The following is a 25,303-nucleotide window of genomic DNA, read 5'->3' as shown; positions in this document are numbered from 1 at the left end:
AGCTCCTGTGAGGATCCAGGCCCAGGTGGTGAGGGCTCCGCCCAGGGGGCAGCGTGGAGGGTCCTGGAAGCTTCAGAGGGAGATGCGGACGCTGGACGTGGGGAGAGACAGAGAGTCTTCCGGGATTATCCCAAAGTTTCTGGTCTGGGCAGCTGGAAGGGAAAGCTGTCCCTGCAGATGGATAAGGAGAGAGGAAGGAAAGGACAGTATTTAAAAGTGAAACAGGGCACGCAGAGAGGGAAGCATTTGATGTGCGAGGCTCCTGGGGTGAAAGGAGTGGGCAGGAACGGATGGGCCGTGTGGATCTGGGGTGGGGGCAGACAGGGCCTGGTGAATAAGGGAGGACCTGAGCCTTTGATGAGGAGAAGGTCTATTCTGGGCCATTCCTGGACTCCCACGGGACCCCTTCCCCCTGGGTGGGCTTCCTCTGTTCCAGCAGGAGTAATGCTGTGACTATTCTAGAAGCTGAGAGCCTCTCTAACACTACTTCTGCCCAGGCAGCTCTTCCCACTACAGCTTTCCTGCCAGACGGTCCCTGGGCTGTGCCCTCACACCCCCGGGGACGGGGCAGGTGGAGGGGAGCCCTTCTGTAGTGGGAGTGGAAGGAAGTCCACTTCCTCTACTGTTCTTACCGACCCCAGGGCCCCCCAGGGCCCCGCAGGCTTCCCGGAGACTGTGCCCAGGTAAACGTCTCCCCTGCCCTGGCCGGAGGCCCAGGAGAGCCCAGACTGGAGAAGTCCAGACCCTGAGCTGCAGGGATGGAGCCTGGCTCAGTCTGCCCGCTTAACCTGCACCTTCACATTCCGCCTTCACCATCCACCACCCCTCCCTTCCCGCCTCACCTGTCTGTCTATCCACACATTCAAGACCCATCGAATTGTCTTCTGTTCCCCTGTCCACCCAACCCAGCTCAGACAGAGCGGGTCTGATTACAGGCTTGGCCACCTCCTACCCTTGTGACAGGGACATGCTCCCTGCCCTCTCTGAGTCTCAGTTCCCCCCTGTAAAATGGAGGTATTAATCTGTATCTACCTAGCGGTGGTTGTTGGGAGCATCGCGTGACACTTCATGAAACCCAGCGCATATCTGGGAACAGGCAGCACTTGCAGTGACATTTCCCTTCCCTTCCGTCCTCCCCAGGAGGAAGAGCCAGCTTCCTCTGGGGCATCCCAGACACCCTGTTCTGGCCCTTCCTCCCTCAGGGAGGCCCCCAGCACCTTCCTGCTCCTCACTGAAACTGCAGCAAGGATGGAAGGAGACGGGCAGCATGGAGGCCATCGCCAGAGCTGAGGAGCTCCCAGCTGCTGCTTCTCCTCCCCGAACACATTCCATCCTGGAGCTCGCAAAACACTGCCCCCTGGGAAGGGGCGGGCAGGGAGCAATAAAGGCTTAGGATAAAGGAACTCGAGTCTCATGGTGGAATTTTAGGCAGCAGTTCACAGGTGAGAGGAGGGACAATATTTATTGAATCGTATTCCTGGCAAGGAAAGGGCCTTTGTTAACTGTAGAATGCTGTGCAAATGCAAGCATTGTTGTGATTGTTATGCCTTCTGTTTCTTTGATCCTCAGAAAAGATAGCGAAGCGGGAGAGGCCTGTGCACTCATTTTAAAGAGGAGGAAACCAAGTCTCGGAGCTAGCAGCGGGCGCTGGCGCTGGTCCCTTCAGGGCACCTCGCCCACCTCCACCTGTGTCTCTGTTGATGTCTGTCCCGGTGGAGCCCTGCTGGCTGATGCACTCAGCCCTGGGCCCTGGCGCTGCTGCAGGCTCCCCCTGCCAGGCAGCCCAACCCTGCCTGCAGGTAATGAAGATGGCACCTGACGAATGTCACTCGTCATGAGGCAGTGGCTCCCCCTGGACTGCCTCCTGCCCGAGTTCATGAGAAGCAATTTACTGTGTGTCAAGTGACCGCAGGAGATCGAGGAAGGCCCCGCCCCGTGCCGCCCTGGGCTTCTGGCGGAGAGGTGGGCTGCCAAGCAGGGTGACTAGCAGCCTTTGATTACAGCTGGGAAGGAATGGTGCCCATGACCCAGCTAAACCGAGAACCCAGACCAGCTCTGCAGATTCAGAGGGGCCCAGAGCCTTGCTTCCGTCACCCTCGTCGGAAGGGTGTCCTCCCCCAGACGCCTCAGCTCTAAGAGCTGAGCCAGAGCAGGGCCCCCGGCGCCTCCCAAAGCCAGCCCTGCCCTCCACGGAGCCGCCTGCTGTGCCCAGCTCAGGGGTGAGTGGACAGGCCTGGCTGCAGTGCGCTCCGAGTGGTGAGTTGGGGATTTTAGACCAGATGAGGCGGAACCAGGCAGGGGTGGGGCAGGGCTTTGCAGTGGGTCTGGATGGGTTTGGGAAGAGTTTGGAGAAATTCTCTAATGGCGGGAGAGTGATGGGTTTCTGAGGGAAGCAGGAAATGTCACCTTTGAGATTGACTTCAGGGATGCCAAACTTGGGCCTTCTCAAATCCCTGCTTTGATGTTTTCTGTGCCAGAAATAGAACCTGTGCAAATATTCTTCCATCTAGCCACTCGCCTGTCCATGTACCTATCCATCCATCCATCCATCCATCTAACACATAGAGAGTCCATCCTGTGTCTAGCCGAGGGCTCTGTGAATGCCAGCCTGGAGGCGTCTCTGACAGGCCCCAGGGGACAGGTCCGTCATCCTGCATCTGGACAATAATGTGATAATAACAGTCATGCTTTCAGGACTTGCTGGGTGCCCTAAGCCGCGCTACAGTCAGACACACTCTCAGTGTGGACTCCCTGCAGCAACCCCGCACAGCCGATCTCATTAGCCCGCTTTCAGATGAGGGCACTGAGGCTGAGAGAGAGTGACGGCCTCGTCCCAAGTCCCACCCTTCAGAGGTGGGGGGTTAGGACTCAGTCCACGGCCACGTGACCCCAAGGCCTATGCTCCCAACTCGCTCTGACACCTAAAGTGTGGTGGGGCCTGGGAGAGGAGGGGTACGGATACGGGCGTGCGTGTGTGCTCAGTGCCCCCTCTGCCAGTCTCCTTCTCTTGTTTCGTCCCTGCAGCAGGGTCACAGGGTGGGGGCCCGGGGCCCCGGGGCGCATGGGGGCTATCATGGGAACCGAGCCAAGTCTGGGAAGACTCGGCATATTGTAGCGTGAAGCAAGTCTTCAAACGGCCGGATTTAGTGTTTCCCAGGTTGGAGAGAGGCAGACATGGAGCATTAAAAACGACATTGAGGAGTGTAAATTATCAGGCACAGCCGCTTAGGTTTATGCACTTTGTCCATAATTCTTGTTCTGTTCCGGTGTGATCAGAAATGAAATAGATCCAAGCTGTGCTCGTCACCGTGTGTGGGCCTGGCATCTTCCGGCTTATGTGTCCTTCCTAATCCACTTGGCAATTCACAGCCTGCCAAAAAGCTGTCCTGCCATAATGCCTCCTGGATTTCTTCTGCTGAGGACAATCTCTTCTCCCTGCCGCGGGGCAGAGAACAGAGAAAGCTGAGAGTTCACCTGTTGGCGGTGCGGGCAGGCAGGCTGGAACTACACAAGGTGAAGCCTGACCCAGCCCCTCTGCAGTCATCCCCTCTGTGTCTGGGAGCAAGGAGTTGGGAGGTTAACCTGTTGAATGACCTTCAGCGCCTCTGGGCCTCGCTGTCTCCATTCCCCCATCCGGGGTTGGACTTGCTAACACACGTGCCAGCTCCAGTTGCCAGGTATGGCTGGCTGGAATGGAGTGAGACACTGACTCAAAGGAGCCTGGGGTTCGTGGGGAAAGAGGCCTGTTTGATCAGTAACGTCGATCGTGGTCATGGGGTGGGAGGAGTGATGCTACCACATGCCACCTGTTTACCATCCCTGAAAGACGCCTCTCAGAGCCTTCCTGCTCTGACACTGGGCCTCCACCACGCTTCTCTGTAGAATGGAGGTGATGAGGGTTAGACCAGGAGAATCAAAGTCCACCTCTGTGCTCCTGCAGCATTTTGCACACGCCTGTTAGCTGGTACGTCCCACCTGCTGGACTGAGGGAACTTTGCGTCAGGCTGGCATCTGATTTGTCTCTGGGTCCTTGGCTTCCAGCACAGAGCTTGGTGCAGAGCGGGCACCAGTGAATGTTTGACAAATGGATGGATAGATGAGTGAATGTAGGGAAAAATGAATGAATGAGTGAAAGAAGGAATTCCCACTTCATAGAGTGTTAGCGAAGACAGACTCCACGTCGTTGAAGGTCATGGGAACGGGGAAGGGAAGCGGAATGTGAGAGATAAGGTGTCCAGAGTGTTCAGGGTGGTGAGCAGGAACAAGGACACACGGCCAGAATGTGGAGGGAGTGTGTGTGGGCCTGCGCCCCGTCTGCACGATAAGCAGACCCGGGCTCTGAAAGAGGGCCCGCGAGGGGCGGGGCTGACGCCCTCAGAGGGCGCTGGGATGTGACACAGGCACTGGTGATTTTGGTTTTGTTTAGCAAAATGTGATGGCCCTTGTTGCTTTCTCTGATGATCTACGTAATACATTCTCCTGGTAAAACATTCATGCAGAGCAGAGAAAGTGAACAGAAAAAATAAAAAATCACTCCAAATTTCACCATTGTGCAGTAACTGCTGGTAAGATTTAGCGGAACCTTTCTCACGCATGTCTCTATGCACTTAAATATGCACACACGTGCGTATATATTAAATATGAATATGAAATGCGAACATGAGACACCACGTGCTGTGCCGTAACCTACTTTTGTCACTCAACATGTTAAAACGTATTCACCTGTGTCATCATTTCACAGGTGAAGAAATCAGCTCAGAGATGTGAGGCCATTTGCCTACCCTCTGGGTTCTCTCTCCCTCTTCCTTTCTTCCTCCATTTTTTCCTTCCTTTCTTCCTTCCTTCCTTCTTAAAGGAATGAATTCATTAGAAGCACGCAAACAAAGAATCATAAGTCTTTCCACAGAGGATGTAAATGGAGGATGTTTAAATGCTATTTTTACTTGACTCCAAACCCAAAAAGCAGTCTGCCAGAGCGTGCACTGCTGCTGTGGTCACGTGCACGGGTGTGCTCCTTTCTCCTCTTCAGAAGAGCCCAGAGCCCTAACTGAAAGTGCAGCAGTGCAGCCCTGCGACTTGGGAGTTGGCAGGTGTGATGCAACAGGGGCTTGAAATGCGCTTTGCAGTGGGGCCTGCGTGCCCCTGCCCCTAGGCCTGCTGTTCTAGGACAAGGATGAGACGTGTGGAGCAGACGCACCCCAGCCAACCCACAAACTGAGGAGTGAGAAATACACGCCTATTGTTTGGTACCACTGAGATTCTGAGGCTGCTTGTTCTGCAGCTGTAGCTGACCGATACACCAGGGATGCACTGCTAAGTCGCTCCAGCTCTCTGGGTCTCCATTCCCTCATCCAAAACAAAGAAACAGTAATGACCTACCTGTCGGGCTGTTTCTGGGTCAAATGGGTTGCACCCTGCACAGTTGGTAGTGAGCACTCTGTTAATATTAGCTAGTACTTGTGCACGACCCTAGCGCGATGTACTTCAAATCACACAGCCCATTAATGGTCTATGGAATCAACTTAGTGTGTGACCACCAGTGTGTTATTTTGACAGACTAGAATAGAAAGTTGTCACCACACTCTGCAATTAGAAAGGGGAAACATTGTTCTGTGGGACTGTTGTTTTGGAGTGCGTGTACGAAACAAATTTCTCTCTGTGGGTCACAGTCAGAGGACTGAAGAGCCTCGCCTGAGCGAGGTCAGGCTCACCCTCCCTGTCGGCTGGCTCAAGTTGATGAGGTGCACTGGAGGTGGGGTACCCTGAGGACGCTGCGACTCTCCGTGTGCCTCCCTCAGGCCGGCCTCTTGTCGCAGAGCAGCCGGGCAGAGCAAGCACCGGACACGGTGGAAGAAACCCAGAGGCTGTCCAGGCTGGCCGCCTAACCTTCCCCTTCTCGGCAGCTTGTGGGGCTTCCCTGGCAGAATTTACAAGGACGCATGCCCCTCAAATTCTCCAGCTGCCCTCTTCGTGGTCCTCCCATAGCACTTCCAGAAGGCGCTGGATTTAGGGTCAGATCTGGGCCCAGCTCTGCTCGTTGCTAACAGAGGAAACTTAATCTCGCCTCTAATGAGGCCATGTGGTTCTTGCCTCAAAAAGATGTGGGGAGAGTAGATGAGACAGGTGTTAACCATCCTCATTTTTCAACAAATATTTATTGAGCTCCTCCCAAGGTGGGGGGTCACATCTGGCACACAGTAAGCACTCAATAAATGGCAGCTATTATTTTATTATTATTATTATTGTCTTCTTCCCAGCGTTTTTCTAGTTTTCACTTCATTCATTCATTCGCTTATTCAACAAACATTTATCAAGTGCAAAGTGCACATAAGGATGACCTGGGGGACCCCTATCTCTCTCCAGAGGCCAGTTCTTTGTTGACTTACCTATATAGTAGTGAGGGTTAAGAGCTCAGAGTCAAGAACCTGACGGCCTGGGTCTGAATCCTGACTCCTCTACTTGCCGGCTGTGTCACCTTGGGCACGTTACCCCGTCTACGCCTCCTCTGTAAAGTGGGGCCATTAGTTATGCTCATGAGGCTGTTGAGTGGGGTAAGTACCCCCGCGGGCCGAGCACTCAACGCTGTCTGGCCCACAGAGGGCGCACGGCAAGGCCTGTTGGCTGCTACTACTGCGCTTCCTGTCAAATGCGGTTGCCTGAGTGCTGAGAAGGACTCTGAGACCACAGCTGGGCTCAGTGAATGAAGTCTTGAGTAATAGAGAAGTGGGCGTGGGCCAGGCGGGGGAGACTGGGGGTGCAAGGTTCGCACACTTGCCACCCCTCATCCAGCCTGACCTTCTGGTTTTACAGACAGGGAACTAAGCCCCAGAGAGGGCAAGGGCCCTGCCCCAGGTCCGAGCTGGCATTTGGGCCAGGACTTTTGACCCGGTCCAGGGCGCCTGCTGACTTTCCTTCTGCCCTTGGGGCACCAAGGGGCCAGAGGGTGTTCTCCAGGGAGCTGTGGCAGCATCTCCCCTCCACACCCACCCACTGGGTTTCAGCAGCTTGCACAGGCTTACTTGGGCTGGGGAACATTTGAGGCGAAATCCAGCCCTGTGGAGAGCGTGCGCGTGAATGGTACTTTCTGCGATGATGAATGTGCTTGTTTGGCTTTGAATGGGACCGGAATCAGCAGATACAGTATTGCGCTAGAAACCGAAGGGGTGGGGAACTCTTTTTTTCCCCCTTGAAAAAGGATGATTTCATATATTGCAATTAAACAGCCCTCTGGGCTGATTTTGCTTCTCTGCTGCTGACGTTGAAAAATGCCAAACAAAGATAGCAGCTCTGCTCTCCTTGAGACGCGCCGCCAGGGATGGGGAGGCAGGCGCTGCCGTCTCTCAGGAAAATGGGGTAAGGGCGGATGACACCGATCTCGGAAACCTGGCTTCCTGGCCTGTATGGAAAAGGCCCCCCCGGGCATCTGGGGGACGCCAGCCCAGCTGTTCCCATGAAGGACCACCAGACCATGCCTCAAGTTACCCATCCTACCCTGGAGCCCAGGAGTTTATCTGCCAAGAAGCCTCACGTCGCTGTATCCAGATTCCCAGTGGGAGGGCCGAAGGTTTCGAGGGCTGGCCGTGGCAGACAGTCCTCCATAGGAGTCATCTCAGTCCTGTGGGGGCATTGACATTTGAGGGTTACCCAGCATCTGAATTCCCTTCCACGTTTGGGGGAATCTCAAGATTAGTTGAAATCCAGGGCCACACCTTCTGCTTAGGAAATTGAGGCAGAACAGGTGGTCTCCTCGCCTCTCCCTGAAAGCTGGGATGTGGGCTGAGCTCAGAACTCTGCTGGGACCTTGGGTCCTGAAGGAGGGACACAAAGCAGAAAGGACCGTCAGAGATGGCAGCAAGAAAGCAAACCATGGTGATGAGGAGCAAGGGCTCAGGAAATAGTCGGTCAGGTGGAATCCTGGCTCTTCCATTTGTTGGCTGTCAATCTTGTCAACTTGCTTCACCTCCTCTGCCTCAGTTTCCTCATCTAGAAAATGAATTACCCAGGCAGAGTGTTTGGCGCATGCCTGGACCTGGTGAGGACTCAGTGAAGATCAGCTGTTCTGCTCTTTGTGATGGTGGTGACCCCAGAGTCCTGCCGGTGGAGGGACATCCAGTCGTGGTGTGGGGACACCCTAAGCAGACTGGCTCGGAGGCGCGGCTGTGGCTAGGTCCTCAGGAGCCTGGCCCCATTGGCTCAAATCAATATCCTTTCAACAAGCCTCTTTTCTGCTCAGGTTGCTTAAGTCTGTTTTTGTTGTCCTTAACCAAGGAGTCTGACTATAATTAATCCACAGAAGCTTCAGAATCAATCTGTGTGGTCAGGGCTGCCTGGGATTAAGAGGGTAATATCTGTCATCTGTCTGATCCACCACACGCCCCCTGGGGGAACAGAGCGCCTTCTGTTGGCCACTCTCACAAGTACTGGTGGACTCAGGCGCGGCACAAGAGACATGGAGGCTCTTGATAAATGATGAAGAATTTCACCACCAGTGGTCAGATTTCAGTGAAAGATGACAGGATCCTTTGCAGATTTTAGTGCAAATCCTGTTTCCTTCATTTTCTTTGGGCAAATCACCGCCCACCCCTAGGCTTGGTTTCCTCATCAGTGAAGCTGTAAGAACACCACCCAGAGAATTCCAAAAGAGGGTATGTCACGCACCGCACTGGGCACGCTGGTTGGCAGGACAACGACTGACTTTGAATAAATAATTGTCTGGTTCTTTCAGAGCTCAGGGCAGGAAAAGGACCCCGGGACTTGGGGCAGTGCGTGGGCCTGGGGGCAGGAGAGCCCTGCGCTGGGCAGAGGTCCTACTCGGCTCCCTCCAGGAAGGAAGTGTGGCCTCTGAGTGGCTCTTGGCTTTAGATGCGCTCTGGCCACACGCAGTCAGTTCCCAGGATGGCAGTTTCCCGGGGCTCAGCCCTTCTCAGGCTGTCCCAGTCATCCAGGCTCCCCTGGGCTTCTCGTGGAGAGAAGGGTGGGTGGGGATTGGAGGTACGGGAGGACTTAGCTAAACAAATGATAGTGGTTAAAAGAAATGTTTTGGAGTTAGACTGTCCAGGTTAGAATCCTATAATACCACCAACTCGCTGTGTCACCTCGAGCATGTTAGTTCACGTCTCTGAACTGTAATTTCTCAACGTGTCCCTCACAGGGTTTCTGTGAGGATTAAGCACTTAGCACTGAGTCTTAATAAATGGTAGTAATTATTATGTTGCTGCTGAGTTTATCTTGTCAATCCTTTTGTCACATGCCCCTTGATCTCCTGCCCGAGGTCTCTACCAGCACCAGAGGAAAGGAAGCTCAGCCGGGAGGGTTCAGCTAACAGACCTTGGCCTGCTCTGGGCTCCTGGGAGAGGCCTTCTCGTGGTCCACTAACCTCTGGAGCAAACCAGAGCCTGGCTCCAGTGCCTAAGAGGGTGCTGCTGCACAGACAGAGAGGGCTCCCCAGGTGGGAGCTATGGTTATTGTTATTTTGGGCACAAGGCCTCATTCAGAAAGTGGATGAGTTTAATTACAGGAAAGTTGTGAATAATATGATCCTTTCATTTCCCTAACTATGACTTCCAGACACCTGCTCCATTCAGGAAAAAAATAGGTTTCAATTGAAAAGCGCTTCTTCTGCAGTCCTTAATCACCACCTCATTGAAGTCTGCGGTGCCAAATGCTTTCTGTCAGGAAGCGCATCAGTGGTGAGCAGAGCCCGAGGCGAGGAGGCAGAGCCCTCATGTGGGAAGGGCGGCACCTCCTCTCACGTGGCTGAGACGGGGATTGTCCAGATGTAGGGTCAGGATCAGTGAAACTTGGCCACGCCCTTGACAGAATATTTCACAGTCCTCACAGCGGCATCTATGGAAAGTTTACCTCCCCATGAGCATGCTTATGTTAGAATGTTGAATGAGGAAAACACGACCTTGACTAGCTAAAAACTGACATTTCTTTTCAAAAAAAGACTGGAATTGTGCTCCCATCCAAGATGGAGCGGCAGGGACCAGATTCAGCCTCCCACCTGAAACAGCTAAAACACTAGACAAAATACATGACACGATGGCCTTTAGACATTGAACAACAGGGAGCACAGGACAGTGGCCCCTGAGAGAGGAGACGGCCCTGAGGAGTGAGCCTTTGACTGCCTCCACCTCCTGCCTGGAGAGTTTTTGGGGTGTGGTACAGGAGGCAAGCCCAGGGGGAGCTTGGTCCCCTTGAGCTGAGGAGACGGTGAAAGCCCAGGAGCCAAGATGAATAAAGCTCACAGGACAGGGTACAGGGAAGACAGCACTGCCCCAAGAGAAAGCCCTGGAGCTATGCCTCCCTCATGCCTCAGCTGAGAACTGATGAGGGCGTGTGTGAGGAGCAACTTGAGGCTGGGGAAAGAGCCACCCAAAAGGAGCCAGGGACACGAGCTCACACAAGACAGGGACTCATTAGTGATCCCACCAGTTGTGGGCGCAAAATCCTTAACAAAATTCTACCAAATGGAATCCAGCAATGTATAAAAAGGATAACACATCATGATTAAGTAGAGTTTATCCTAGGAATGTAAGCCTAGTTTAATATTCAAAACCCAATCAGTGTAATTCAGCATATTAACAGATTGCAAAAGAAGAACATATGATCATCCTAATCAAAGAATTTGACAAAATCTAGTTGCCATTCATGATAAAAATTTCTCTCAGCCAACTAAGACTAGAAAGGAATTTTCTCAACCTGATAAAAGGCGTTTAAAAAAAGCTTCAGTTAATATCATACTTAATGGCAAAGGACTGAATGCCTTCTAAGAAAGCTGAATGCCTTCTAAGATCAGGAACAAGGCAAGGATGTCTTCTCTATCACTTCTATTCAACATTATGCAGGAGGCTCTGACCAGTGCAATAAGGCAAGAAAAAGAAATAAAATGCTTATAGATTGGAAAAGAAGAATTAAATCCTCCTTATTCACAGATGACATGATCATCTATGTAGCAAATCCTACGCCTCCTACGAAAAAGCTCCCAGAAATAATAAGGGAGTTTAACAAGGTTGCAGGCCACAAGACCAATATGCAAGAATCAAGTGCATTTCTATATACCAGAAATAAACAATGAAGATTGCTATTTTAAAAGCAGTATCACACCATGGCATCAAAAATACGAAATCGTTAAGATAAATTTGTCAAAAGATATTCAAGACCTAAACATTGAAAATTACAAAATATTACTGAGAGAAATTAAGGCCCAAATAAAAGGAGAAATAGACCATGTTCCTGGATCGAAGACTCTATATTGTTAAGATGTCAATTCTCCCCCAAATGATCTATGGATTCAATGCAATTCCAATCAAAACCCAGGAGGCTTTTTTGCAAGTGTGTGGAAATTTGGGAAGCTGATTCCAAAATTTATGCGTAAATGCAAAGGATCTGAAATAGCCAAAACAACTTTGAAAGAGAAGAACAACTTGGAGGATATATGCTACCTGGTTTCAAGACATATTATAAGGCTACAATAGTCAAGACAGTGTGGTATTGGTATAAAAATAGACAAATCAATGAAACAGAATAGAGAGTCTAGAAAAAGACCCATGCATATACAGTCAATTGATTTTCGACAAAGTGAAAAAGGCAGAAGGATGCTCTTTTCCACAGATGGAGCTGGAACAATCATATGATCAAAATGACAAAAAAAGAACCTTGGCTCTGACCTCACCCCATATACAAAAATTAGCCTGGAAAGGCTCACAGACCTAAATATAACAGCTAAAACTATAAAAATTCTAGAAGAAAACACGGGAGAAAATTTTCATGACCTTGGGTTTTGCAAAAATTTCTTACATACAACACAAAAACTACAAATTGCAAAAGAAAAAATCAATGAATTGGACTTCATCAAAATCATAAAGGTTTGTTCTTCGAAAGAATCTGTTAAGAAAATGAAAAAGCAAGCCACAGACTAGGAGGAAATATTTGCAAACATACATTCAACACAGTGATAGTCAATGCACAACTTTGTGAATATATTCTAAGCCACTGAATTATACATTTTAAAAGAGTGAACTTTATGGTGTGTGAATTATATCTCAATAAAACTGTAAAAAAACAACATATATCCAACAAACGGATTGTAGCTAGAATGCATAAAGAATTCTTGCAACTCGATAAGATGATAAAAACTCAATTATAAAAACTGAGCAAAAGATTTGAACAGACACTTCACCAAAGAGGGTATAGGGAGGGCAAATGAGTACATGCGACAATACTCAAGGTCATCGGCCATTAGGGACAGGCAGATTAAAACCACAGGGGGATACCACACCCCCTAGGATGGCTCCAGTTTGAGCTCCTTTACGTCGGCTCCCAGGAAGTGCAGTCAGTTTGGCTCGCCACCTGCTGCCACTCTTCTCCCCCTACGGCTTCCATCCCAGCACCCAAATCCCCACGCGTGTGTTCAGGAGTTCATTTAACCCTCGTTGGGCAGAACAGTGTCTGGAGCCAAGGCAGGGATGGGGAAGGAGAGGGAATGACAAAGGCGACTTTGGTGAATGACAGCAGCAGACAGGCAGTCCAGGGGGTCCAGGGACAGGGGTGGGGGGGGGGTGTGCCAGGCTGGTTCCCGGCTTGGTCCTTTGGTGTCATCAGGGGAGCCTGAGGGCAGAGGAGGGTGGGTAAAGAATGAGCCTGAACCAGACAGATTCAAGGGCCTGAAGTCAGACAGGTGTCAGTTAAGGGAAGTTAAGTTAAGGGAAGAGCAGGCTCTTGAAAAGGAAAAGGAAAGCGAGTGGCCTGTTTCCCTGCCAGCTCCTTCCTGGCTGTGACTTGAGGCGGCATAAGGGAGAGAAGGGGAGTGGGGGAGGACCCTGGCCCCAGAATTGAGGCCTCTCAGAGGTGCCAGACAAAGTGCCCATCTCAAGCAACAAGCCAACCTGGTGTTCTAATGTCCCAATCTGATTTTTTTTTGTAAGAAGTTGGACTAAGTTCATATCTGCCCTCCACCAGCCCTTCGGCTGTTCCCTTGTTCACTCACTCACTCATCCAGCAAACGGTTACTGAGCTCCCATTAGATGCCAGGCGAGGGCTGCTGCTGAGGATACCTGGGGAATGAATCAGACACAGTCCCTGCCCTTAGACAGGCTGAGGGCAGCCAGTAATGACCCTGGCAGGCTCTCTGGAGTTGTCATCTCCAAACCCTTTTCTCTGTTTCCAGCGTTTTGTCCTCAACGTAGGTGCCCCTCAGTGCCTGGCCCCAGCTCCTCTGTCGCCCTCTCCCCTCTCCCTGGGCAATGTCTCCACTCTCAAGGCTTCCAGAAGCTCCCTCTGCTGACCACCACAGTGCCTGCTCAGATGCGCGCGGCCAGCAGCCCACTGGACAAGTGCCGGGATGCCCAGGGGCACCCAAACCACACACTTGCGAAGTGGAAGCTGGTGTCTTTCCACGTACCCGCTCCTCCTCATGCTCTCTGCCTTGGAGAACAGCACGTCCCTGGCCCCTAGCCCTTCCTCGCTCCTCTCTCTCCCTCTCCCAACAAATCCAGTCATTCGGGGAGTCCCATTGATGCCACCTGCTAAGTTCTTGGATCTGTTCTCTTCTCTCTCTCCCCTGTACCCGTCCAAGTTCAGGCCACCGTATCTCACTGGTTCCCCTCATTCCCACCTATCTTCCTTTCGCCTTAAGCTTCCCTAATGTGTAGCAGACAAGAGATTTTTAGTTCCAAGTGACAAATACTCAACTCAAATTAGCTTCAGCAAAAAACTGAATTTATTGACTCCTATAACTAAAAAGTTCAAGGTGGCTTCACATGGCTGGATCCAGGAGACCAAACAATGCCAATAGGACCCGGTCTCTCTGCTCCGCTTCTTTTCCTCAACCAGCATAACTTGGGTTGGCCTCACTTGCCCCATGGCAAGGCCGGCAGAGAGAGACTTCCTTCTTCCCAACAGATCTAACCAGAGTCCAAGAGTTGAGGTTCATTGACTGTGACTGGGTTGCACGTCCATTCCTAGTCACTGGGGCACAGGTGTGTGCAGTGTTCTCACTGCGCATGTCTGGGTCACAGGCTCATCCCTCACTTTAGTGTGAGGTCAGCCACATGGACTATAAATAGGGGGAGGAAGTTTCCCCCGGGAAACTCAGTGTCTCTGGCAGGGTGGGTAGGATGGACATGAAACTGGTGTCAATTTATGTACAACTACGATGACCCACCATCAACCCTGCCTTAGACAGGAAGGTACTAGCAAGGACAGGAAGCTGTAAAAAGGTTGGCTGAGAAAATCAGCATCAATTCTATTCATTTACACAATACACTTTCTATTTCTGCCCAGTTATCATGCCACACAATCCCCATCACATGTATCTTTCAGTAGGTGTGGGATTAACTTTGTTGTGTGTAGTATTTAATTACAGCACTGAACTCTGCTCATCCGATGCTTATCTGCACAGTGCATCGCACACTCCTGAGCAAGGCTGCCTGTTCTCGCCCGAAAATAACTAGAGAAGACCTCCCTCCAGCCCCACGGTTCCCTCTGCCACCCCAGGGCAGTTCTGGGCTAACCTTGGGACTGATTTCAGGATGAACCTGACCCAAACCCTTTGCCTTGGGTCAGGGCCAAACCTGCCCAGCCAGGGTGTCGCAGGAGTAGGGTCCCAAGATGCTGACACCCCGCCTGGCATGCAGATGTCCCGAGTGAGGGGCCTAATGAGAGTGTGGGTTGGGTGGGCTCCAAGAAATGGCTCTGGTGAACACCAGCTGGGGTCCCCTGGGAACCTCTTCCAGCCAGTATCCCCCTAGCCCTGATCCTAAGATTATCTGTCCCCCTTCCTTGATAAATGGGACTGACTAGTTATCTCAGAAAAACCTCCCTGTGGGGACTTTTCAAGGACCTCTCGTTCCCAATGATCAGTGTGGTCAAAGGTGTCAGGTGCAGAAGGGCTTTTCCGAATATGATTTCATGAAGACACCTGGAGGTCTGGGCTCTGGGAAGAAGAGGAAGAGTAGGGACACTGGTTTTCAGTGTATGAAGGACACGGTTGCTGAGTGATCCTAGTGTCTGTCCTGGGGTGCCCCCTGCTGGCCACAGTCCCAGTTATCATGCCACACAATTGCGTGGACAGAGGTTCAGAGGGCCGTGGGGACCCGCTCTGCTCCCCAGGCCTGGAGCCTTCCAGGTCGGCCAGGCAGTCCTCCTGGGCACGGGTGGGTGGCGCCCCAGGGGCGATGGGACCCAGCCAGAAATGTGTGAGTGACATTTTCTGCTCTCCCTTTTCAGCAGGCAGGGTGGCAAGGACCACGCCAGGCTCTAGCCCGGGCCCAGAGGTGGCTCGGCCAAGAGGTGGGTTCAAACACTTGCTGGCTTCATGGGGTGTGTGAGGCAGGCCACCACCGTCCAGAATCCACAAAGGGCTTCTGCATGTGTCAAGCGAGACGGGCTCACACAAGCGCCCTGGAAGAGCCAGACACAGCTTAAGTGTGTCGCCTGTGGCTCATGCGAATCCCCTTTCTTTTCTACAGTGAATACCTGACGACGTTGTTCTCCAGGGGCCCCACCATTGCCTCAGGAGCATCCAAAGTCCAAGAGGCTCACAAGCCTTCAGGACCCCAGAGGGCCCTTCCCAGCTGCCTCCTTTGTCACTCTTCAGTGAGAACCAATTGCCGTCCCCGTCCCCACCTCCCTCCCCAAGCTGCCTCATGCCTGTCCAGGCTGTGATGGTCCCCTGCCTCCCACCGGCCCACCCCTCTCCATCCCGGCCCTATCTTAGCCAATGTCACCTCCTCCAGGAAGCTCCTCTGACCTCCCGTCAGGGTTGGCCCTTCCTCAGGCTTCCACAGTGAGGGGATTCGCCCTGTCCCGCCTGACATAATTGTCTGCAGCTGCCTCTGACACTCCCACCAGAGTGTGAGCCCCTCGGGGAAGGGCCCATCCCCAGCACCTGCACAGGGCCTGGCACACAGGAGGGGCTCAGTGGGGGCTTGAGTGAGGAAGCAGGCCGTCCTCGGGAATCCAGCCTGCACGGCGTCTCCAGGCAGCCTGCTGGGCGGAGGTTGGGGACCCGCCACGCACCTCATCCATGGGAGCTGTGGTCAGAGGTGAGCTGTCTCTGGATTCATCCATTCACACACAAGTGTGAGTGTTGGTGCCAGAGCGCGCTGGGCCTGGCGAGGGCTTCCCACAGGACTGCACCTCCCCAGAAAGATGCTGAAGGGACCCCTCCCTCATGACTATGAAGGTCGGGACTGGGACCAGCAGCCAGGGCCTGCTCCCCTTTATTTGTTAGTTATTTACTTTTCAGTGATCTTCAATCCGTTCGCTCCCAGCTGTTGCTGAGTGGTATGCTGAGTCAGGAGGTTCCACAGTTAGTCTAATCCAGTGCCAGTTGAGGGACCACCCCACCCTTCCTTTTTAAGGGAGAACAATCAAAGGTCTTATAGATTTTTGTGGATAATGTAGTTCTGGGAGAAAAGAGGTGGCAGGTGCCCCTTTCAGAGGGGACAGTCAGGACAGGCCCCTCCCAAAGGCTTCTCTAACCGGGTCATTGTCTCCATTCCCAGCGGGGCTGCGGAGATGACTTTCTCCTGGCCGCATTCCCAGCTCTGATCAGGAGCCTTACCCAGCCGAAGGCTTTTCAGCAGTGCAGTCATTTAATTTTCTCTGTGTGGATGTTCTTTTTTACAATGGGGAGGTATTAAAGGGTATTTAAAAGCCGCCTCCACTCTTCTAGATTATGCCTGCCCCTCCTGAGCCCAGCAGAGAAAGCGGGTGTCAGCTGGGCCAGCTGACACGTGAGGACCCCCGCTTCCCCACACGGGAGGCGGCTGCAAGGGTCTGCTTCTTTACCCAGAGTGGGCAGCGGTGGTGAGAAAGCTCCTCATCCACAGCCACGAGGCCTGGCCTATGGGAGTTGGGGCCATGTGGGTGAGACAGAGGAACAGGATCAGAGACAGAGCAACACGGTGGCTCTGGCCAGCTGCCCCTTGACAAGGGCCTTCGCCTCTTGGGGCCTGAGTAAGAGGGGTCTCACAGTTCTCAGAGCCTGGGCAAAGCCAGCACCCTGAAGACGTGAGTTCAAGTCCCAGCTCTCTACTTGCTGTGGGGCCCTGGCCAAGCTGTTTAGCCCCTCTAGACTCAGTTTCCTCATCTGTAAAGTGTGAGGTCACTCAGATGTTCTGTGAGCAGAAAAACTGGGGAGTCACCTCATGCCCCTGTTTGGCCGGGGAGTCAAGGGTCCACCCCAGCTCCTCTTTTCTGAACATCATTAAAATGGTCATGATATGCGTCCCCCGCACACACTTGTTGAGTGTCCCTAGGCCTGTATCCTTCTAGGGATTACGGAGCCAATACACTTAAAATCAAAATTTTAGATTAATGGTCCAGTAACAAGAATGCCCCTCTATAGATTCTTCTTGCCTGCATCTCAACTCCCTCCCCCACCCCCTGCATGTGTGACTTAAGCAACTACTTAACCTCTCTATGCCTCAGTCTTCCCATCTGTAAAATAGGGATAATAATAGTTGTAACCCTCACAGGGCTGTTGTGAGGATTAAACAAGATGTACATGAAAGATGGAGAGTGTTTCAAACATTGCCCAGCACAAGGGAAGCCCTCAATGTAAGCTTGCTGCTCTGGTGATGATGATGATGGTGGTGGTGGTAGTGGTGGTGGTGGTGGCAGTGGTGATGGTGGTGGTGGTGATGATGATGGTGGTGGTGGCAGTGGTGGTGATGATGGTGGTGATGATGATGATGGTGGTGGTGGTGGCAGTGGTGATGGTGGTGATGATGATGGTGGTGGTGGCAGTGGTGGTGGTGGTGGTGGTGGTGATGATGATGGTGGTGGTGGTGATGATGATGGTGGTGGTGGCAGTGGTGATGGTGGTGGTGGTGGTGATGATGGTGGTGGTGATGATGGTGATGATGGTGGCAGTGGTGGTGATGATGATGGTGGTGGTGGCAGTGGTGATGGTGGTGGTGGTGGTGATGATGGTGGTGGTGGTGGTGATGATGATGGTGGTGATGGTGGTGGTGGTGATGGTGGTGGTGGTGGTGGTGATGACAATGGTAGTGGTGATGGTGGTGGCAGTGGTGGTGATGATGACGGTGGTGATGACGGTGGTGGTGGTGTTCCCCTTTTTAAAAATGCATGTTCAAAATGCTTTTCAGTTAAAATTTGTTTGCTCGTGAGAAAAGGCCTCTCTCCCCTGGGGGAATCTCAAAACACTTTCTGGGGCACTGGAGAGGAGGGGTCTTGGGCTGGACTCTGGATAAAACAGACCCTGACAAATTGAGGTGCCGAGGCCGGAAGGGCCGGGCTCTGCGCCGGCGGGGAGGCCTTGTTCCTCCCGCAGGTACACGCCTCCTCTCAGGATCCTGGCTGCGAGGTGACACCAGACATGCGGAAGGTTCTTGGAGAAGGTGTGAGGAACAAACCTGTCCTCGCTGCTCCCATCTGCAGAGGCTCTGCTTTGTGGCACAGGCCTCAGCTTACTGCCTCTCAGCCTCACAACAGCCCTGAGGCGTGGGTGTTACTATCCTCATTTCACAATTACCCTCATTTTGCAGAAAACAGGCTCAAAGCCGGAACACAAGTCTCCCGGTGACAACCGCAGGCGGGGACAGGGAGAGCTGGGGAGGACGCTGGGCTCCGGCAGGAAGGACGGGCCATTGCTGCGCCGCCACGGCCGCCTGCCTTTCCCTTTATGTCCCGCCCGCTCCGTCTGTGTCTACACGCCGCTGCATTAGTAGATCGCTCCAGCGTGGGATCTTCTGTGATCTTTTTTCTGTTCGCTTTGATGTTTTGGCACATGCATATCCCCTGTGAAGTCATCTCTTCCATCGAGACAGAACATATCTGTCACCCCCAAATGGTTTCCTCCTGGCCCCTCCCGCACCCCCTCCTCCAGTAGGCACCCGCCTGCTCCCCTCACTGCCGATGAGTTCGTGCTTCCTGGAGTTTTAAGTGTCCTCTCATCTTGTCTGGCTTCTTTCACTCAGCACAGTGGTTCTGAGAGTCCTCACCGCGCCCTGTGTCTTGATGGCTCATTTCTTGGAGTCTTCCTTGAATTCTCGTGATAAGCCCTACTTGGTCGTGGCCTATTATTCCTTTCATACTCTGCTAGATTTGGTTTGCAAATGGTTAACTTAGGACTTAAGCATCTATATTCCTTCATGAGGGTGAAGACACAAGCTCTGGACCCAGAAGAGACCAACCAGATAGCCAGCAACAGCCTAGAAAGAACCTGGCAGAAGCTTCAGGGCTCTGGCAACAAAAGTTTAGGAAGCTGTGTGATTGATGATCTCTGGTGTGAGTGGCGCTCTGCGGCTCCTGCTGGCCAGGGGCCGCGATGGTCTCCTCCCTGAGTGCAGAGCAACTTCCGCTGAATTAACCCACTCATCGCAATTTCAGGTTTCCTTAGAAGAAGAAAACAAAGTCATTTTTTTTAACTTTATTAATTCCAGAGAGAATTCAGAAGGGTAAAAAGCCAAATAATTATTATAAAATGCTTGAAAAAGCAGACCCAATCCATGACAAGCTGGGAAAGAAAGTCATCATGTGGTCACTGGAGCAAAGCAGAAACTCACGATCTTTATGATAACTGAAAAACATTCTTCCTGGTCATCACGTCTGAGAAGAAATGGTGTCCTCTGGGCAGATACCTAAGCAAGGAGGGGGAGACGGGAGAGGGGCCAGGGTGAGGAGGGCTGGGGAAAGCGGGGAGAGAGGGGCAGAGCAGAGAGACAAAAACTGGGGAGGACAAGAGAGCGGAAGGATGAGAAAAAGGAAAAGAGACAACGAGAGGGAGAGAAAAGGGACCCGGGAAAGAGAAAGATCTTAGTCATTTGAAAAAGCATCAACCAAGGGAAGCCAGTCCTGGACATCTCTGAACCTTTAAGCAAAAAGTGACACCTGAGCAGCTCTGAGGGCAGAGGGGCAGGGGTGTGAGGAGAGGGGTCTGTCGTGGGTTGAAGTGTATCCCCCAAAAAGATACGTTCAAGTCCTCACTCCCAGCACCTGTGGACGTGACCTTATTTGGAAGCAGGATCTTTGCAGGTATAATCAAATTAGGCGAGGTCTTATACTAGATTATATAGATTAGGGCGGGCCTTACAAGAAGAGGGAAGTGTAGACACAGGCACACATGGAGAGGAGAACGCCATGGGAAGCTGGAGGCAGAGATTGGAGCGATGCGTCTACGTGCCGAGGAATGCCAAGCTTTCCAGAAAACACCTGAGCAGGAAGAGGCAGAGAAGGGACCCACGCAAGAGCCTTCGGAGCGAGAGCAGGCCCTGCTGACACCTTGACTTCAGACTCTCGCCTCCAGAACTCTAGGCCAGGTCCGTGGGGGTCCTTTTAAGCTCCCCGGTCGGTGGTAATTTGTCACGGCAGCCGGAGGAGGTGAATACAGAGCCCCTAAACAGAGCAGCCACAGCACCCACAACGGGCTGAACTGCGTCCCCTCGAAAGTCGTGTGTTGAAGTCCTAACCCCCAGTGCCTCAGACCGTGCATGTGTTTGGAGGTAAAGTCTTTAAAGAAGTGATTAAATTCAAGTGATGTCATTAGGAGCCGTAATCCACCTTATAAGAAGAGGATGTTTGGACACAGACAGAGGGCGGCAGACCACAGGAAGACGGGAGACGACCAAGGAGAGAGGCCTCAAAAGAAACCAGCCCACGGCCTTGATCGTGGATCTGTAGCCTCCAGAGCTGTGAGGAGCAAACTTCTGTTGTTTGCGTCACCTAGTCTGTGGTACCTTGTATGGCAGCCCCAGCAGACTAACGTGCCCCCCACCCCTCACTGCTCAGCCCCGCTGGGTCGGGGGCAGCTGGGGCCTCTCCTGTCTGCCTCTGGCCTCCGCGGCCGCGGGCGGGCTCGGGGGTGGGAGGAGCCGGGCGCTGCGCTGTGGGCTCTGCCCGGGGCCTGCCCAGCCCTTGCGGGAGCACAGTCCTCCTCCCGCGCCAGGGGAGCCAGCCCCGTGGTGCCTCTGCACAGCCGGCGTCCACTGGCCCCCCTGGGCCGGGCTCCCCTGCGGGCCTCAGCCGGCACTTCCTCCCCGGGCTGGAGCTTCCCACACGCCCAGGCCACCAACACGACTCGAAGGCTGGAGCTGGTGCACCACGCAGGACAGGGTAATGATGGTGACAGACCCGGGTTCCACCTCTGGGCAAACGGTTTCTATGTTTCAATTCTGTCTCTAACACTCCATTTTCTCTCAGGTCTGGCAACTCATCTTTCAGAGCTGCCTGCTGTTGAATGGACTCATATTTCTAAGGAGAACGTCAGAGCAGAAAGGATTCTGCTTCTTTTTTTGTGTTATTTTGAACAGATGAGAAAACTAAGGCCCAGAAAGGGGAAGAGACTTGTCCCAGGCCTCACAGCTATTTGGGGTTGAATCGAATCCAGACCACCAGGCTCCTGAGGCCAGGCATGCTTAACACAAGTACCTCGGGAGTTCTCAAACGGTCCAGTTAGGTCACTGTTTTTTCTGCTTAACAGTCACATGAAGATTTGGGGTGGGCTGCAGAGATTTTGCCAATTTTTCTTTCTTTCTTTTTTTAAAGATTCGCTCCTGAGCTAACAACTGTTACCAATCTTTTTTTTTCTTTTCTGCTTTTTCTCCCCAAACCCCTCCAGTACATAGTTCCATATTTTAGTTGTGGGTCCTTCTGGTTGTGCTATGTGGGACGCCGCCTCATCATGGCCTGATGGTGGTGCCATGTCCATGCCCAGGATCTAAACCAGCGAAACCCTGGGCTGCCCAGGTTGAGCGTGCGAACTTAACCACTCGGCCATGGGGCCGGCCCCTCCAATTTTAAAAGCACTTCAGCATCTTATTTACTCCAGCTAAATCCAGTTCATGTCATCGTCAATAAACTGTGAGTTAACAAAGACCTTTTATTACAAAAATAAATTTCGGTAGTAACTGCTCAATTGGACCCTTTGCAATTAAAAATAAAACCATGCAGTAAAGAGAAATGCAATTCACAACAAACTAAGTTGTTCCTCTCTTTGCCCTCCACCCACCTGGGCTCCACAATTTGCTTCTCAATTTCAAACCATTTACTGGCAATAGGTTGTTTAGTACTGCTCTGTTTTCCAAATAATTGGACAATTTCATATTTTTAGCTGAGGATTGATTCCCTAACAGTCACACATCCATTTAGTCCATCACAGCCAGCTCTATCAAGAAAACAGGGAGACAGTGGCCCCCGCCCTCTCCAGCCTGTCAAGGCCGTCCCCCCACTGCCTGTGTGTGTCTCTTTGCTTCCTGTAATGCCGAATTTTGACCTTGTCATTGTCTAAGATAAAAGCTCAGAGTGTAAGAACCCCATTGTATTGTCTGCTCGAGCTGTCATAATAAAATGTCATAGACTGGGGGGCTTACCGACAGACGCTTCTTTCTCACAGCTCTGGGGGCTGGGGCCTGAGATCAGGGTGCCCACCAGGCCGGTTCTGGTGAGCTCCACTTCATACGATGAAGGAGAGGAAGAAAGCTCTCTTGTGTCTCTCCTTTTAAGGGCACTTAGCTCATCATGAGGACCCCACTCTCATGACCTCAACTAAACCTAACCACCTCCCAAAGGCCCCCTCTCCAAATACCATCACATTGGGGTTGAGGCTTTGACGCGTGGTTTTGGGTTCAGTGTACCGTCACTGTAAGGGCTGACTGGTTGTCTGCATGCACAGTGCTCATGCGCAAGTCTGCACTTGGAATCATACTTGTGGGAATAATTTTTCCTCTTGCATGTCTCCCATACAAAAACTTGTTTGCCTCCAAGCAGTTTCCCCTTTGGCATGCTGGCGAGGACCATCGGAAAGGAATGGACCATGTTTGCATCCCATTAGTTGAAAGCAAATGGAAGGGTTGATTGTGTTCACAGCTCTGGAACTGCTCCTTGTAGCTGCAGAGGCTCTGAACTCCTCCCAGTGGGAGACCCCAGGGGTCTCTGATAATTTCCCTCTGATTATCCCTGTATTAATCCCTCACTCCTCCAACCTTTCTGCAGTTTATGGGTGAAATAGCTCTTAGAAAAGTGAAGAAATTAGGCAAATGCTTTGGAACATAAGTGCAGATAATCCACATCCCACAGACTCTCTTTTGTGGGGTTTTTCTATACATATTGACACAGCTAATCTTTGCTTCTGCAACATGTACATAAATATTAGCCAAGATGACTGGCATACGGTACTGTTATGGGTCTTTCAAGAAAATCTCCAACCGAATCCAATGTTTCCCATGTGGCACCTGCCACACCGTGGGCGTGGGATATTTATAGAGCAGTAATAATGATATTTGAAAACACTGTAATATCTAAAGCCTCTACTTCCCTGCAAATTCCATCTAGAAGGCTGCATCTTGCAGACAGAAGCTGCCAGCCGTTCACGGGGATTGCTGGGATGCTGAGCATTGCTGGGGTTCACACGATGGTGGATTCCAGCATTATCGTCTCTGAACTCTCATGTGGACGGAAATACTTGCAGGTGAGGACTGGCTTTCCAGTACTGGTCTTCTGCCCTTCAGTGGGATTCAGTTTGGGATGCCATGCCCCTTGAAAACCTCAGTAGGGCCTCAGGTTACATACGGCAGTTCAGGAAATTGTGGAATCGAAGAATCTCAGGATCAGACCATCTGTGAGCCGGGAGTGAACCTGGCTACCATTTTAATCAAAACCTTCCCCTCTTCTTTAAACCAACGAGGACATTGGTTTGGTGACAGAGGTGAAGCTGGGGTCTTTTTCTTCCTATCCCAGCACTCACGCACTCACCCCTGGTCTGTTTCTGGAGCTAATGCAACAGTGCATCATATCGGATTCAGTCCCATTTTATTTAATTTAATATGTGATCACCAAAAAGCCCACTGGAATAATAGCTCCCACTTTTAAGTGCCTGCAATGTGCAGGCCCTCCACCACGTCCTCATTTGCATCACCTCGTTTAATTTTATCAGAACCTGTGAGACAGACACAATCATTCCCATTTTCCACATGGCTCACAGAGGTTATGTGTCCTGCCCAAAGTCCCAAAACCAGTCAGTGTTTGAGTCAGTATCTGAAGCGGGCTGTCTGTCCCCGTAGCCCTGCTCCTGCCATCAGAGTCGAAGAGGAGCAGAAGATGAAGTTGGAGATATGGTCCTTCTATATGAGTAAGGCTCATTATTGTGTCTGGCAGGCCAGAGGCGTGGGCACTGGTTAGTCACATTCCAGCCTGAGCTTCATCACAAGTTAGCCACTGACCGCCCACCATGTGCCAGGCTGGGGACCCAGAGGTGGAGGGGGCACAGCCTCTGCCTTGGAAGAACACTCAGGCTATGTGGGAGACAGACGTGCAAACTTTCGACAGTAGCACCTTGTGATCCAAGCTGGACAGAGGGACGGTCAGGGGCTATAACCTTAACCCTGAAGGGTGGGGATCATCCCGGGAGGTGGTGTTACAGCAGCTGGGTCAAGAAGGACGGCAAGGGGCCAGTGAGCCAACGGGGGATGCGAGAGGAGGTAGGGCTGCCAGGCAGGGGACCTGCATGGAGAGGGCCCAGGAAGTCAGAGGGGTACAGTGGTTGGCAGAGACCAGATCACAGAGGGCCGTGGATGTATTGCCAAAGTCAGGGATAGACTCCACCCAGGGGACTAGGGGAGCCCTGCGGGTCATGGATGGGGAGGGTCGTCTGACTTGGATGGATAACCCATTTGGGGTGGGAGGTTTGGGGAAGGGGCGGGCGGGGGCAGGGTGCCCATGGAGGCTAGTGTAGGAAGCCAGACTAAAGGTGAGTGTGGCCCGAACCAGGGTGATAGTGACCATGGGAACCAAGAGCAGGTGGCCCATTGAGACTGGCTCTAGAGAAAGCATGGATGGCCTGGGGCAGGGAGAGGAGAGACTGGTTCTAGAGAAAGCATGGATGGCCTGGGGGCAGGGAGAGGAGAGACTGGTTCTAGAGAAAGCATGGATGGCCTGGGGGCAGGGAGAGGAGAGACTGGTTCTAGAGAAAGCATGGATGGCCTGGGGGCAGGGAGAGGAGAGACTGGTTCTAGAGAAAGCATGGATGGCCTGGGGGCAGGGAGAGGAGAGACTGGTTCTAGAGAAAGCATGGATGGCCTGGGGGCAGGGAGAGGACAATCAAGGACTCCCAGGTACAAGCCGGGTCAGCAGGGTGGCGGGTGGCGCCAGCAGCTCAGCCCGGGTGATTTCCCATGGAGACCTGGAGCCAGAGAACGAGAGGATGAGGATGTGAGACAGCACCACTGAGTCTACATCCCCGATGGGCCCCTCAGCACGTGTCGGAGGGAAGGAGACATTGGCGTAGCTGCGGGTAAGCCGGGCGAGGCGCGGCGGGGAGGGCGTGTATATCCTCTGT

The 25,303-nt window shown here is 52.3% G+C and overlaps 2 long non-coding RNA genes across 2 annotated transcripts in view; one reads left to right on the top strand and one right to left on the bottom strand.

Annotated features, from left to right (window-relative positions):
- The first annotated feature begins 1,628 nt into the window (after positions 1-1,628).
- LOC139079160 (uncharacterized) lies at positions 1,629-24,629 on the top strand. Its single transcript, XR_011532510.1, has 4 exons — positions 1,629-2,256; positions 15,232-15,294; positions 23,302-23,437; positions 24,030-24,629. It is a non-coding gene; the product is annotated as an uncharacterized lncRNA (long non-coding RNA).
- The window catches only part of LOC139079159 (uncharacterized), a 24,558-nt gene continuing 18,569 nt past the window's right edge, over positions 19,315-25,303 (bottom strand). The window contains exon 3 of the long non-coding RNA XR_011532509.1: positions 19,315-19,701. This is a non-coding gene — a long non-coding RNA (uncharacterized lncRNA). The remainder of the gene's footprint in view (positions 19,702-25,303) is intronic.

Source organism: Equus przewalskii, chromosome 2, assembly GCF_037783145.1.
Source record: "Equus przewalskii isolate Varuska chromosome 2, EquPr2, whole genome shotgun sequence".
Classification (NCBI taxonomy): domain Eukaryota; kingdom Metazoa; phylum Chordata; class Mammalia; order Perissodactyla; family Equidae; genus Equus; species Equus przewalskii.
Note: the sequence above shows the minus strand (reverse complement) of the source record. Positions and strands in the feature narration are given on the sequence as shown.